Source organism: Enhydra lutris, unplaced genomic scaffold (genome assembly GCF_002288905.1).
Source record: "Enhydra lutris kenyoni isolate GAN:26980312 unplaced genomic scaffold, ASM228890v2 scaffoldscaffold17, whole genome shotgun sequence".
NCBI classification, from domain to species: domain Eukaryota; kingdom Metazoa; phylum Chordata; class Mammalia; order Carnivora; family Mustelidae; genus Enhydra; species Enhydra lutris.
Genome location: NW_019154101.1, coordinates 41,829,525 through 41,846,146, shown reverse-complemented (window position 1 = coordinate 41,846,146; position 16,622 = coordinate 41,829,525). Strand labels below are relative to the sequence as shown.

The following is a 16,622-nucleotide window of genomic DNA, read 5'->3' as shown; positions in this document are numbered from 1 at the left end:
TATCCAGCAAGAGTAAACTTTAAGGACAAGGCAAGGTAACTGTTTTTAATGTAGCCTTTGTGGTGAGTAAATAAATTTAACAACTAAATTCATTTCGGAAACAAACAATAGGTGGTATTTAATTTTAAAAGGAAAGCCATGCAATATAACTTAATCTGGAAAATTATTTCTAATAATAAATGGAAATATATTTTCCATGGTTAAGATGCAACATGACTGCTCTTTTGAGAAAATAAAGAAACCACACTTTCTAGAAATGTTTCTGGCATCAGGTGCAAAGATTTGGCACCAAACTCTCACCACCTCAAATGATCTAGGAGGATTAATTTCTTAAGGATTCTAAATTGTAACAGAAAATATACAATACTACAGAATCTAACAGTGAATATACTGGAAAGCCTTATAATATGTGCCTTATTCTTTTCTTTCTTAAAGAATATGTGAACAATTTATTTCTGACCCCTCAATTATTATCACGAGAGTGCAGAGAGCCAAGTATGAGAACAGGGCTCACCGACACCTCAAGTCATGATAGTTAGCAAGTCTTCACATTCACCATCACTTGTCATGGTGATTTTTTCCAGGACTCTAAGAGTAGGCAGCATGGCTAACTTTTTAACTGTACCCACAAGAAGAGACCATGGTCCCCAATTAAAAAAACAACAAAGAGAAAAGCAACAGGACTTACAGATCTGATCAAAATTTGGGCATTTATGAGGCAATGAGATACAAAGAGTGTTTAAAACTGGACAATCATTCTCTAATTATCTTAATTACACTTAAGGAGTGCCCAGAATGCAGCAGATACTGTGCTGAAAATACAAGTACTAGTCTGTGCCCTTGCTCTCCAGGTCAAAGAAATTCCTGGATTAGAGGCACACAGACACAGGTTTATAATTCAGATAGTTATTTGAACTGGTGCACTATTTTACCTTCTATCTGCCTCCTGTTATCAGTCTAGCTTGTTGCTACCATATTTGTTCCACCTCTTTCATATTCAGAAAGAGACTGGAAAGGAGCAATGTACATGAGGAAAAACTGTAGAGAGCGGAGAGCAAGAAAAACGTGGGGCCCTAGTCCTGATGTGCCTTAGAAGCCATTAAAATTTGGAAGTCTTATCTTCAGAGTAATGGGAAGCCACTGAAGATTTAAGCTCAGAGACAGGGAGGGAGACCTGATCAAGAAATCATGTATGTATGAAGAATGGCTATAGTATAGAGAAAAGGGCAAAATATAGAAGCCCCATTGGCAAACCACTGCGGGAGGCTAGCCAGGAAATGCTAACAGCTTGTCCCTGCAGAAACTGCAGCGGAGGCTGAGAAGGAAAAACTGAAGGGATATTTAGGAAATAAAATTAATAGAACTTGTTGATGAACTAAACATTGGGGTGAAGAAGTAGGTGTCAAGGTCAGTTTCTGATCTATGAATGATAGAAGAGGACCAAGAAAACAAAGAGTAGATTACAGGTTTGGTGTTGAACATGTTAAGTCTCGGGCACCTTAAAATACCCAAAGAGATATATCACAGAACAAGTAGAGATCGATGGGTCTAGGGCTCAGAGAGCAGGTCTGGGCTACAGAGAAACACGAGAGAGGCATCTCCGGTGCTGGCATTAATTAAAACCTGAGTGTAGATAATCCTAACATACAACTTAAGAACACCTGAAGAAAAAGATTCTTGGTTATATTATGTATAAAACATTATACAATCATTATTAATTTTTCCTTAAAGGCCAAAATTCCTTCCAGCATAAAAACCTGAACGGTACATACAAAAAAATGATTTAAAAAAATCTTACTAGTTATTTGTCCAGGAAATATTTTAACATGACATATCTTATATTGAAAAATTTAAATAAAGTTGTAAAAACAAAAACATTTACACAGTTTAAGAGCCAAAAGAGTACTACCAAACTTACCAGGGAAACCAGCAACTTCCCTACCTCATGCCTTCCTAGTCTTATTCTATTCTATAGAGTAACCACTGTCAACACTGGGCTTTTTCTCCACATTCCTACACAAAGTGATTATGGGGTTATTTCTTGATTTTTCCAATTTCACACATTATCTATGGATTTCCTACTGCAGAAAATGAAGATTTAGCTTTGTAATTCAGTTCCCGAATACACACATACACCATGCTTCTCAACTCCTATGCCCATCGGCCCAATTACTCATTTCACAATTTTTGCTTAAACCTGTATTCAGTGCTTATATTACCTTTTTTTTTTTTTTTTTTTTTTTGGTAAATACTGTTAGCCTAGCCACTTGGTCTGTTATGGGGAATGAGATCTATCTCCAAGGTGCTTTCCTATACTAGCATTTGGGGAAGAAAAGTTTGAGTGTTCTTAATTAAAAAACTGTAGAATATTAATCATATGTGATCAAAAGCTAGTTTTCCATCAAGTACAATGAACAAAGCTTTTGCAATTCTCACTCCACAGGACATGAGGAAAAGGGACGTGAAATGGGTGAGGTGGGGTGAAGGGGAGACACTACCATTCTACTGAAGTTACAGATTTAGAGGAGACATGTTACTTTCACAAGCATACTGCCTAGATAAGATAAAAAAAAAAAAAAACACAAAACCCTAAAACAATGACTATGGAGATATGTAAAAGTATATCAAAGACTGCTGCTGACCAGGAGGTACCATACAAATGATGGAGCAAACTTTTAAAATGAAAGGAACAAATGACGAGATCCAACTTTTAAAATAAAAGGAGTAACTAGTTATGTACCTTGTATAATTTGAGCTTGACAATCAAAGCATTGGCTTTTACTATTAAAGTCTTACCAAAAAAAGAAATCAGTGAATAAATTAAATGCCACTCTGAGATAGGCTTAAAAATTTCCCAAAGAACAGAATTTCAAGAAACAGCATTCTACACTTTAGCCATTTGTTTCTAAAGTTTTCTGGTGAGGGGCGCCTGGGTGGCTCAGTGGTTAAAGCCTCTGCCTTCAGCTCAGGTCATGATCTCAGGGTCCCGGGATCGAGTCCTGCGTCGGGCTCTCTGCTCAGCAGGGAGCCTGCCTCCTCCTCTCTCTCTGCCTGCCTCTCTGCCTACTCGTGATCTGTTAAATAAATTAAAAAAAAAAAAAATCTTAAAGTTTTCTGGTGAAAGAGCATGTTAATGGTTAAAAGCAGAGATAACACTGCTAAACATTTCAACCTCAATTCTGTATTAGTGGGCATTGTCTCATTTAATGAGATAAATAAATGAGATAATGTATATAAAGTATACAGTATTTGACACAGAGTGGCGGCTGCTTAAGTATAAATTCCAGGATTCTATAATTTTTCTCACTTACTTACGAAATTGACTCTGCCTCTTACCTGCAGTTATCTTCTTGGGCAAATCATTTAACTTCTCTGTGCCTCAGTCTCCTCATCTATAAAATGGTGATGATGGGGTAGCTATCTCATATATTATTATGAAATTAAATGAGTAATACATATAAAATAATTAAAAAGAGCACAGAGTAAGTACACAAGTAAATAAGGTAGCTTATGTAAGTGCAAGTCACTAATACTATCATTCGTTGTAAAATGGAGAGAAGAGCTCAAGGAATTTCAAGGATTAGTGATAACATAGTAAAAGTGAATTGCATTGCACCTGCCTGCCCTGTAGCAAAACATATACACTGGTAGTAATATTATTTATTCTAAATACCATGAATTCCCACAAAGTACAAAGGAGCAAAATCTTAGCAGAAAACAGGGCTGTAGGCTACCCTAGCTGTAGAGTACAGAGACAGCTGACTGAAATTCTGTAGCCATTGCTTTCCACGTATATGGACAAATAACCCAAGTAACGAGGAAACTTGGGCAAAGCTCCCTGCGAAAGCAGTCAGTCAGTCCCAGGCCATCCGTGAGGGCCAGATGAGTGGTATAAACTGTGCTGTATGTGTTTAAAGGGCCCTCTGGGCTGAGGGAGAGACTGGGAGGCTCTGAATCATGGGTACTTAGCAAGTTTAAGAAAATAAAAAAGAATGAAATCTTGCCATTGGCAACAACATGGATGGATCTGGAGGGTATAATACTAAGTGAAATAAGTCAGTCAGAGAAAGACAAACACCAAATGATTTCTCTCGTATGTGTTCATTAAGAAACAAAAGAACAAAGAAAAAAAAGGAGAGAAACCAAAAAACAGACTTACGATACAGAACAAACTGGTAATTACCAGAAGGGCAGTGGCTGGGGTGGGGTGAAACAGGTGAAGGGAGTGAGTGCACTGTGATGAGCACTGAGTAATGTACAGAACTGCTCAATTACTACATTGTACACCTGAAACCAATGCAACTGTAATGATAACTAAACTTAAACTAACATTAAAAATAAAGGTTTAAGTATGAGGCAAGACGACCAAGTAAGAGGCAGATTCTGGAGACAGTGAATCAGTCATCTGTCTGGCTAGAAAAAAGGAGGGACAGAAGAGAGGAAGGGGATTATGAAGCAGGAGTTTGGGGTGGGGAGTAGTTACAGGAGAAGACGAGAAAGGCCATTATTACAGAAGACCTTCCTTGAGATACAATAACACTATAAAGTTTTAATATTATTATGTAAAACTATATACATATTTTATCTTTGCCCCATTCTTACATGATTTTTATTGGAATACACGTAATTATTCTAACAAAGGAAAATACAGTTCAAGTTGAATATCAAAAAGAAACAGAATGAAATATATTCTCCTTTAGCTTATAGACCAGAAGGTGAAGTCTTCCCATTTTAACATATATACCATCTCAAAATTAAATAAATAAATAAATAAATAAATTTCTCAGAGAGAGAGAGAGAGAGAGAGATAACAAGCAGGGGGAGCAGCAGGCAGAGGAGAAGCAGACTCCCCGCTGAGCAAAGAGCCCGACATGGGACTTGATCCCAGGACCCTGGGATCATGATCTGTGACGAAGGCAGACGCTTAAGCGAATGAACCACCCTAGTGTCCCACCACCCCAAAATTTAATTCTGGCTAATAACCTCGAGAGATGATTTTTTTTTTTTTTTTGTAAACAATGGAATCTTGAGTGGGACAGGATCCTAGGAAATTATCTTGTGAAAGTATGTAATTTAAAAGGTTAGAGAAAAGCCTGTTGCCCAGTATACTCCTTTGTTAGACTTCTCTTCCATCTATCTGATTTTATTTCATAAAACCAACCCTTGATGACAAACAAAATTCTTTACGCAAGTCCTCTTAGTCCCAAAGTGTAAAGACTATCTTGTTCACTGCTGTATCCTAAATACTTAAACAGAGTATGCCAAATATTAGATGCTCAGTAAATATTTGCTCCAGTAAATCTCTATGCATCAGAAAATGCCTAGATTTTGAAGACTACTATAAAAAGATAGAGATCTACCCAAACAAGTGTTTCCCTTACCCTCAGCTGTTAAGTCAGTGCTGCTAGAGTACTTGTTTTGAAACTATAAGTTTGTTCTAATGCAACTGACACAACAGGGAACAATTTGAGCATTAAGTGAATTTTGCTATGATTCTGCCAGCAAGAAACACTAGCTGAACACAAAACCACACTCAGCTGAAACAAGTTGTGTGAATACACAAAATATAAATATGAACACACCTCAAACATCTGCTAGCCACCTCAGTTCACCATATCTGTGCATGGTCCCACCTTTCCACATCTTGTGTTACAACTTTCCTTCTGTTTTCAGAAAGCCCCCGCCCCCTTTTTTTTTTTAAAGATTTTTATTTATTTATTTGACAGAGAGAAAGATCACAAGTAGGCAGAGAGGCAGGCAGAGAGAGAGGGGGAAGCAGGCTCCCCGCTGAGCAGAGAGCCCGATGCGGGGCTCGATTCCAGGACCCCGAGATCACGACCCAAGCCGAAAGCAGAGGCCCAACCCACTTGGACCACTTAATTAACAAGCTGCCGCATCTATGCTCATTTCCACAAGCAAACTTCAGAACTTTTTCAAAGTACAATATCTGCTTGTATATTGTGTATGAGTACATATGTCTTAATCATTTAACATGTGTAAAACTATACTGTCATTTTTTAAGGTTCCTATCTTTTTTTAGTGTTCTCTGATAAAGTTTTTGAGTGTTTCATCCCAAATTCTGCTTTTTCCATAAGCCCTGTGGCTTTTCTTTTTTTCATGATTTGCATAGCACCGTGATTTTCAGAAACACTTATGTTAAATTTTAACAGAACTATCTGTGCTGCAAAGCCCCTCTGACGTCAGCAACTGTGAATACTAACTTCCCCAGGGTGTCTACTAGGAAGACAGAATGTTTCAACTTATCTCTTTGTTGTCAAAATCATGTTAGTAGTTTCTCATAACTAGTTACAATTTATGTGTCTTCTGTGTATTGGCTGACATTATCAGACCGTGCAGTGAGTTATTCTTAAAGAGTATCCTCATCAGAGAAGGAAGCATTGATATGCAGGAAGAATAGCTGAAAAATGCTGTAATTGCTATATGTTTATATATATGTATTATATGTATATATATATAATTGCTATAAACGCTATAAATTTTTAATTTTATTAACATATAATGTATTATTTGTTTCAGGGGTACAGGTCTGTGAATCATCAGTCTTACACAATTCACAGCACTCACCATAGCACATACCCTCCCCAATGTCCATAACCCAGCCACACTATCCCTTCCCACCCCCCAGCAACCCTCAGTTTGTTTCCTTAGATTAAGAGGCTCTTATGGGGGTGCCTGGGTGGCTCAGTGGGTTAAGCCGCTGCCTTCGGCTCAGGTCATGATCTCAGGGTCCTGGGATCGAGTCCCGCATCGGGCTCTCTGCTCAGCAGGGAGCCTGCTTCCCTCTCTCTCTCTCTGCCTGCCTCTCTGCCTACTTGTGAACTCTGTCTGTCAAATAAATAAATAAAATCTTTAAAAAAAAAATAAAAAAAATAATAAAAAAAGAGGCTCTTATGGTTTGTCTCTCTCCCGACCCCATCCCATCTTGTTTCATTTTTTCCCTCCGCCCCCACAACGACCCCCAACCCTGTCTCTCAAATTCTTTGTATCATAGAGATCAGATAATTGTCTTTCTCTGATTACTTATTTTGCTTAAGAGGCTATAATTTTTAAAATTAAAGCCAACTTTGAAACCTTTTAGCCTCAGTATGATTTCAGAATTAAACCTTAAAAAAAAAAAAAGAAATATATTCCCTGTCTAATTACATACACTGTTTTAAATACCTTTTACTTTACTGATACATTATCTAAGCATCTCATCAAATGCTAATTAGGTAATAGTTGGTGCACTTAACATCTGCTTAACCTCAAAAGAATTTGCAAATGCCACTAACTGAACATGAAAAATTAAAAAAAAATTTTAACAGCAAATTATTAGAATTTTAATTCTTGGAACATGACGTTACAACTTTACTAAGGCAAAACAAACCCTACCTCCACCAAATCTACAATATCAAGTTAGTTTCCTAAGAGTTAAAATGTGGTAACTATAGCTATGTAATTAGAAAATCTAAAATTCAAATACTATCACCAGTGAAGCCTCAAAACAAGATAATTATAATTCAACTTCAGCATAAATTTTAGCATGAAACAGTTGTAATATTGAATCACTTTACACAGCCAGTTATTTACAAAAATAAAGTAATGGAAACATACCAAATCAGTCATCTAAATGTTACGATTTTAAATTAGCTATCATGTTCAAGCTTTTTAAAAGCTTGAAAGGAGCAAAGGATTATGTTAGCAGAAAATCAATTCCTCAACTTTATAACCCTACAATAATTTACTTTGTAAAGGAAAAAAATAAACATCAAAGGCTGCAGTATGTAATGATCCATACTACCTCCTCCTAAAAAGAAAACTTCCCAATTTTTTCATTTAACACATTGCCTCAAGTCCATGAATGTTGGCCATTTCTTAGAGTTAAAAGGCTTACCAGTTATAAGTTCTTCTAAAGGAATGTGCAAGTCAGCCACTTAGCAATTTATGTACTGTGGTTTTGTGGTAAGTGCTACCATTTTCTAAGGATCAAGAAAAGCGCAATAAATCTAAGACAGAATGGTTATAATTCATCAAAACATTATATAACTAACTACCTTGGGTGTATTTTCCAATTCGTATCTCACTATTTTTTTTCCAATACATTAGGGCTTTAAGATGGGACACACAAAGTTATCTTTCAGTGCCCCCCTTTTACTGTAATTTTTGGATAATCCATCCTGTGTATAAATATCCTTAAAAGAAAACATGATATAAATAAATGATATGACAATAAGTTCCTATTATGGGTAAGAGGGAAAAAGAGAGGATAAAAGAAAATGAAAGCACTCGGAAGGACGAGTTAACATCTTGTATCAATCACAAACAATTGTAATGAACCAATGAACTCAATGGCATGTGAAGATTATAACAATCTGGTTAAAATATTAATCTAAAATGGCATCTTAATATGAAGACGCAGAGAAAGTTATGAGAAGTTTCATCAACTAATCCCCATGCAGTTCCAAACACTTACTTGGTCCCATGTTTTTATGGTACATCTCATATAACTTTGCCCATCTTCAAATGTCATGGTCCTCAACTGACTTTTCCCCAGAGTGGACTTCTGGCCACACACTAGATGTGTATATATATATATATATGTGTGTGTGTGTGTGTGTGTGTGTGTGTGTGTGTGTGTGTGTATATGTGTGTTATAGCACTGGGTGTGTGTTATGTTCATAGTTTAAACAGGTAGGTGTAGGTGTTATTGCTCTCTTATTAACAAAAAGTTTTAATAACAAACAAAAAGTTAAACTGGCAATTTTAAAATTATACACCTATACTTGATTGGTAATACAACTGTGGTGAATGGAGACTGCTATGCCTGCTAATGAAGAAACTATATAAAAAATTATTTGTAAAGAACAGCATTTAAATAAAACATGTCATTACTGTAATAGCACTCAGAACCTTAAAAAGAAATTATAGAGAATTCAAAATGAGCAAAGGTGAAATTTGTAAAACAGTATTAAATTGAATCAAGTCTCTAAAATACAACACAATGCAATAATTTTGTTTAGTATGCGCCCATCTTTCAAATATTATAGTGTGAAACTGTTGTATATAGTTGGCTATTAGTCTTGTTATAGTTATGGTGAATGAATTTTTTTATTAGATGGTTAAGAATAATCTCAGGGGGTGCCTGCATGGGTCAGTCGGTTAAGCATCTGCATTTGGCTCAGGTCATGGTCTCAGGGTCCTGGGATGAAGTCCTGCACTGGGCTCCCTGCTCAGTCGGGAGTCTACTTCCCCCTCTCCTCTCCCAGCCCCCCATGCCTCTCTCTCTCAAATAAATAAAATCTTTAAAAAAACAAAAAAGAATAATTTCAGAACTGTATGGAAACTTTCATCAGCACATTTATTATATATAAATCTATTCCACAATTCTCCAATTTAAATACTTTTAGAGAATATTCAATATTTTTAATTGTATAATGTAATCAAATAAAGAACCAGAAATCTCATCCTACAAATACTTATCCATAAACCTATAGACTTTCCTAATAGGATATCTGAACTGTAAAAATACATAGAAGTGACTATATCTACCTAACATTTTTATTTATGATAACCCATTTTCTAATTTATTTTTATATTTTTTCATATGTACTCTCTCTATATATTGCTTACTCAAACTTTGTTGAGTGCCTGCTACTACTGTACACTATAGTAGGTGCCAAAAATATTAAAATTAATAACAGCACATTTGCCTAGGTTCAAGAAATTCACATTTTAGTAGGGGAAGATAAACATTCAATAAATAAATGTATTAACTGAGTTGTTACAGATATAATGTGCAGTAAACAGGGAAGACAAAGGAGGGGCCAGTCAGATTTGAGGGAAGGGGAGGATTTAAGGAAAGGATTCATTAAACAAGGGGATACCTAAGCCGGGCCTTGGAAGATCAAATGTGTTCACCAGGCAGGTGAGAGGGAAAGAGTATTTCAGGCATAGGTAGTCGCCTAAGGAAAGATTTAAAGGAGTGAAACAGTGTGGCGAGTTCAGGAAGCCAGAGTCGCTAACACTGAGGTGCAGGGAGAAAGACTCACAGGGAGACCATGTGATGAAAGATGAGGCTGAAGCAGCAGGGCAAGGCACACCACCCAAGATCTGAAGGGTCCTCCTCTGCATCAAAGTGCTGCATCCCACAAGTCAGCAAAAACAACAGGCCTCTCATTATCTCAATACAGGGGATTTCTCTCTGAAGTTCCAGGCCCTGCCATGCCCCAGGGGCGGGCATGCCTTCAGACAGCAGCAAACACTGTGCCATTTACAGGTGTATAAGTTGTAGTGAAGGTTAAGAGGAAAAAGTACCTAAAACGTAGAAACTAAGGAAAAGGCAGGCGAAACGTCACAAAGAATGCTGTGCTTCAGTTTAGTCATTAGGAATAATAAAGGTCTTACGGTGTAACCCTGACAACTGTTTGTGTTGGGGGAAAGGCCATAAAGGAACATGATAAATTTGAAGAATTATGGCTGAGTGGGGCAGAGAAGTAAGGTAAGGTTGAAAAGGTGGCAGTGAAAACTGTACAGATTCCTAATAATGTAGAAAATACATCTAAGAAAATTCTACAGGCCTGAACCACTTTCTGGTCACCTTCCTGTGTGGGACCCACTCTATAATACTGCCCACCATATGCCAGGCAAGCGCTCTAACTATTTAAAGGTGAATAAAATACAGCTCCTGCTTTTATGAAGATTACAATCCAGCAGAATTCAGATTTATACTGGACTTCTACAAGCACATATCCATGACCTCTCTTTATCCTCCCCGCTTGTGAAGCAGAGAGGACAACTGCTAATACCGCTCCTCTGAATGGAAGAGAATCATGGACAGACACACAGATCAGTGTTTTGTGCCAGCGGTTCCCAATGGTGGTACCGCCACCCAGCGCTACTGCAGTCAGCTGTAAGGTGGGCTGAATGCAATCTGTCACGAATAATAAAGCCCCTCTTTGTCTATATAAATTAAAGCGTCTAATCTAGAAACACAGGTATTTCAAGAGGAGCATACAGGCACCTTAGTGTGTACTACTAAAAACCACCTCTATCGAGGCATGAATAAGTACATTATACAGTAATATGAGGGAATACCCTCCAGCTGTTTGGGTTTTTTTTTTTAAGTGGAATAAGACATCCAAACAATTAAATGGAAAGACCTTTAAGACTTTAATGAATGAAAAAAGAAAGATGCAGAATCCATGTATAAGAATACACTTTGTTGTTAGAAAAAAGACATAACAATAGATTTAAAAAATATTATTGTATGAATGCATAGGAAAGGTTCTGAAAGATAAACACACACTAACTGGGGCGCCTGATGGCTCAGTTGGTTCAGCGTCTGCCTTCGGCTCAGGTCATGATGCCAGGGTCCTGGAATTAAGTCCTGAGACCTCAGGCTCCCTGCTCATCAGGGAGTCTGCTTCTCCATCTCCCTCTGCCCCTTCCCCCTACTCATGCTCTCTCTCGCCTTCCCAAATAAATTAACTAATTAAAAAAGAAAAAGAACACATGCTAATTATTTTGGAGAGCGAGCTAGGTAAAGGGACACATGGATTGAAGATGATCCATCAGAATACATTCTGATACATGGATGGGAGAGTAAGAGTAGAATAATTTGAAAGTACCTGTATTTAGCCAACTATATATACTTCCAAATAACTTAAAGCTAATTTATCTATACTAAAACTGTTACTGTTATAGTTAAGCTGCAACAATTACCACTTTTCCGGATGCTTGACAGTAGAGATCTACAGTCACATTTTGATTTAAATCTTATGTATGGCCTTTATGTTTAGGTGCATGACTATCTCTATGCTCAGTCCTGTTAAAACAAAAAAGCCAGGTCCCCCCCCCCCCGCCTTTTTTTCAACAGAAGGCTAACTCAGTGTGAACTAATGCGCAGCTGTCCAACTGAAGTATTCATTCACTAATGGGACAGTTTAACTTAAAAGAAAGAGGCAGGGGGTATTAGAAAAAGAGGTTTATGTTACTTCTTCAATAAACACAATATTCTTATAGAAAGTTATCACACACAAAGGTGGACAAGAACACTTTTCTCTGAGTTTACAGTATAATCGCCATGATTCAGCATTACTGATTCATCATTACTTTGGGCCAGGTCCTGTGCTAAATGCCCAGTATGTATTATTTCAGTTACTTCTCACATTCCCATAATGAGGATTAAATGAGAAATAAACTCTTCACACACAGCGTCTGGTACATATAACAATAAATGTTGTCTTTAATTAGGTATTACTACCGCCTAATCTGACTTCATCAAGTCAACCCTTACTCTACCTCAGTCAGCTTTTCAAAAGACTCACCTACTTAAGTACGCCAATGCTAAGAAATCTCCAACAATTCCCATTACGTACTACTGAAGTCCCAACTCTTTCACATGACATTTGAAAGCATGCATGACATAGATCCATCTTCTATCATATCCCATACACTGTTGTCTAGGCACACAGGAATGCTCACAATTTCTAGGACATGTTATATACTTTCATTTCCATAACTCAGAAATATTCTTGTCATTCTCTCAAAAGAATTTTATCTGTTCTTCAAGGCGCAGTAGAAATGTTACCTTCCCCACAAAGCTGATTCTTTCTGGTACTCTCCAGTACACAATTCACACCTCTATTACAGTACTTTTTTTGGTATTACTTGTCTGTAAGATCACTGAAAGCAAGATTTACTCATTTCCACATACCTACTGTGCCTACTACAGTGTTTTATACAAAAATTGCATTAGGTAATGTAGAAAAAATCTCATCATTACCAATAGCCCCAGTGATAACTAGTAAGACCTGAAATTCAAATGCACTTTCTCCCCTCCAATTCCCGTGACAGCAGTAATGATCCTACAGTAACTCTGGCAGCAGATCCCTTTCCAGTCCTAATTCAACACTCCATGAGATACAATCCTTTCAATACCAAACAAATCATGTGGGACATAATCAGTGACCCAATGCTGAATACACCGGTTGACATTAAATTCATTATACATTAACAATGGAGGAGAGAATTTTTAAAGCACAAGGATATTAGAATCATCTTTCAAAATCACAGTTGGGATATAAAATTCCTCTGTTCAATTCCTCTGACTTGAACTTTAAAAACAAAAGATATGGAGGGTCGCCTGGGTGGCTCAGTTGGTTAAGTGTCCAACTCTTGGTTTCGGCTAGGTCATGATCTCAAAGGTCATAGGACTGAGCCCCTCTTGGGGTCCACGTGTGGTAGGGAGTCTGCTTGGAGATTCTCTCCTTCGGCTCCCCACCTCAAATAAATCTTTAGAAAAAATAAAGAAATAAAAACAAAAGATCTGTATGGCTATCTGCCCATTTAGTAAATAAAGTTACCTTTTATGAATTAATCCTGTTTCTAAATCTATACAAATGGGTAAAAGTAATAAAAGTCCTAAAAAGCTAATTGCCCTCTGCCCTCTAACCATCCATAAGTAGTTTTTACTCCATTAATATCTAAGGCAACAAGAAACCTCAGTTTTTGGTTGTGTTGTTATATTCCAGGACAATTCCAACTACTATGACTTTCTTACCTGATTTATTTTGAACAATTAAGTAAAAATATAGCAATATTATATACTTACATTTAAAATTCTTCAGGTTAAAAAGTACTATATAATACATTATCTGGTCCTATTCAGAAATCCTATGATTTCCAATTACTGAAGAATGTATTAACTCTATGTGAAGGCGTTTGTAGTATAGAATAGTTGCAAGAACTAGGATCACTTATTTAATTCCCTGTGCTCCTTATACTGTATGTGAACCTCTTAAAGGAAGACAGTTTTGTTGTCATTAGTGTTTACTTCTCAATGAAGACCAGAGTATCTTTTGTACATGTACAGGGCCTAACTCAGTAGCATTTCCAATTTATTTTTAACTGTTTTTGTATTAGTTTGCTACTACTAGCAAACAAGTTAAATTAGAAATATTCAGGCAAAGGGTATGTTAAAGTCAAGAGTAGCTGCATGTTACCTAGATGTTAGGAATGTTACTAAACTTGAAAGCAAGAGGACCACAGATGTTGAAAGTAAAGTTTTGGTTATTATAAATGTCATAGTAAGGCAGTTACGCAGGCTAAGCTTAACTGGTGTCATGGACTTTAGCATACCTGGAAATAGAAAAATTCAAATTGTAGCTGTTCTTGATTGGCCCATTGCCATTTTTGTAGCTTACAAATTTTTAATTAAGTAACTGCAGTGAGCTCATCTCTACTGGATACTTCTTTTCCAGGGCAGGTCCAGGAACTGGAGCCTTGAAAGCAGAAGAGAAACTAGAGTAAACTAGAGGTAGGCAGAATAAGAAACGTGACCAGATAACATTAAGAGATCTAAAAGCAGCGAGTTAGTCCCCAGTGTATCTCACATAAAATACTGAGATGGAAAAAGGATCTCTTAAGTTCCAAGTTACCAAAAGATGCTATTTACATTAGTTAAGTCATTGTCTTACTTTACCCAATTCTACTCTACAGACTCCCAGTTCCAGATACTCAAACAGTGGCCTATATGAAATCTATAAAGGCTTTTTGCAACAGACTGTCCAATATGGGACCACAGAGTATAGCAGAAAGAGAAAAACAACAAATCTACTTTCACCGGTAAAATTAAAATTATAAAGTCCTCATCTTCCAGTCATTTTGCTCTTCTCTCACTATCTCATTTCCAGTCATCTTCTAACTTCTCCCCTAATTTCCTACAATCAATTCTCAGAGGTTTCTTAAGAAATGCATCCAAGCAATGAACTGAATTTCAGGTTCCAATTTTTTAAAAATACTTGGTAATCCTTAAAGTAGGAGGCAAAGAACAGCTCATAAGATGTGGTTCGTAACCACACTGGAAATTCTTTTTTCCATTACCAAAACAGACTGAATTTTTTTTTATTTTTATTTTTTTTGGTATAAATTTGTTAGGTCCATAGGGGAAAAAAAAAACCCTGTAACTACAAAGGTTATAGAAATGTAGGATATTAAAAATGGTAGACTGTTGTACAAAGGCCTGGAAACGATGTCTTTATGCTTGATGAATTGGCACCTGCAGGAGTTTCTCTAAGAAACAAATGTCATAGCAGTCAAAATAAACTGAATGCTCTGCAATTGTCAAATGATGGCAGACTGTGAGAACTGTAACAGGAAAAACAACAACAACAACAACAAAACACACACACACACACAGTGAAGAGGAAGATTCAAAGAACTCCTTGCATTTCTTGTGACCAGCAACACAGCAAAGTGAAACAGAATCAAAGCAGTTTTTAAGAAAATATAAATTTCCCATCTTTCGTAATGGTATGTTGTTGGTGAAAAAATTCTGTAGAGACAGATCCAGGTTCAAATCTGGTTTCAGGATGACCTCACACTAAAACTCTGAACAAGTTTTTTTTCTATTAAGTGGGATACCACATCCTACCTCACTGGACTGTCAAGAGGATTAGCTGAAGTGTAGAAGAACCTGGCATACAGTGGGTATTCAATATATTTTTCTGTATTACTACAGAATGAAACAACATTTTTTATTCTAAACATATGGGTATACTTAAGTTTTCATTTTTATATATGCTAAAGCAACAGCTATATGATAAGCTTTAGGTTTAAATAACTCAACCACATCACATCAAAAGAGATATAACTGATTTATCAAACTGATTTTAGAACAGCTAGCTATAAAGGGAATGTGTGAGAGCTCAAGTCAGGAGCTAATGATGAATAAAAATAAAACAATTTACTTTTAGGATATAAACAAAATCAGTGTTAAAGAAGGAGACATGAATTCTTTTCCCTACAAATAAAGGAGAAAATACCTTCGTCCACACACTTTTGTTAAAAAGTTATAGATCTGAAAGATGCTATACTTTAAAAAACAAAACTATTTCCATGCATGATATAACTTGGTCTTTGAGTCAGGAAATGCTTTAAGAGCAAAGAAAAGCCTTACATTTGGGCAATAATTTTCCTCTCACTGATAGAACTGTGGGTTCCATACAAAATTATTATTTACCAAATATGGCTCAAAGATCAGATTACACCTTCCCTAGCATTACCAAGTAACACAGCAAGTATCAAAAGTAACAAGAATTTAAAAAAAGATTAAAAATAACTATTCACTGCTACAAATTTACAAAACAGTATTTAAAAGTTAACACAGAGGGGCACCTGAGTGGCCCAGGCGGTTAAGCATCTGCCTTCAGCTCAGGTCATGATCTCTGGGTCCTGGGATGGAGCCCCACATTGGGCTCCCTGCTCAGTGGGGGAAGTCTGCCTCTCTCTCTCTCTCTCTCCCTCTGTCCCTCCTCCCTGCTTGTTCTGTCTCTCTCTCTTTCAAATAAATAAAATCTTAAAAAAAAAAGTTAACATGGAAAGTGTCTCATTCAAAACACACTGCAATTTACTTAGAGATGGTAAGATTAAATTGTCGGTGCATTCCCTAGAAGGCAAAAAAAGAAAAAAGGAAAAAAAAAAAGAAGTATTTAAGAATGAGGATTCCCATTTATTAATCCATATAGATGGACTTTCAAAGATCAAGAAAAATACTTTAAATGATTTTTAAAAATTTATAACTAGCTATCATAATGAAATCTCATTACTCACAGTAGTGTAAG

General features: G+C 36.6%; 1 protein-coding gene across 1 annotated transcript in view; it reads right to left on the bottom strand.

Annotated features, from left to right (window-relative positions):
• Positions 1–16,622, bottom strand: part of LOC111147521 (TGF-beta activated kinase 1/MAP3K7 binding protein 2) — a 73,413-nt gene that overhangs the window by 52,639 nt on the left and 4,152 nt on the right. Inside the window, exon 2 of the mRNA XM_022503568.1 lies at positions 14,140–14,282. The gene's annotated coding sequence lies outside the window, so the exon portion shown is untranslated. The remainder of the gene's footprint in view (positions 1–14,139; positions 14,283–16,622) is intronic.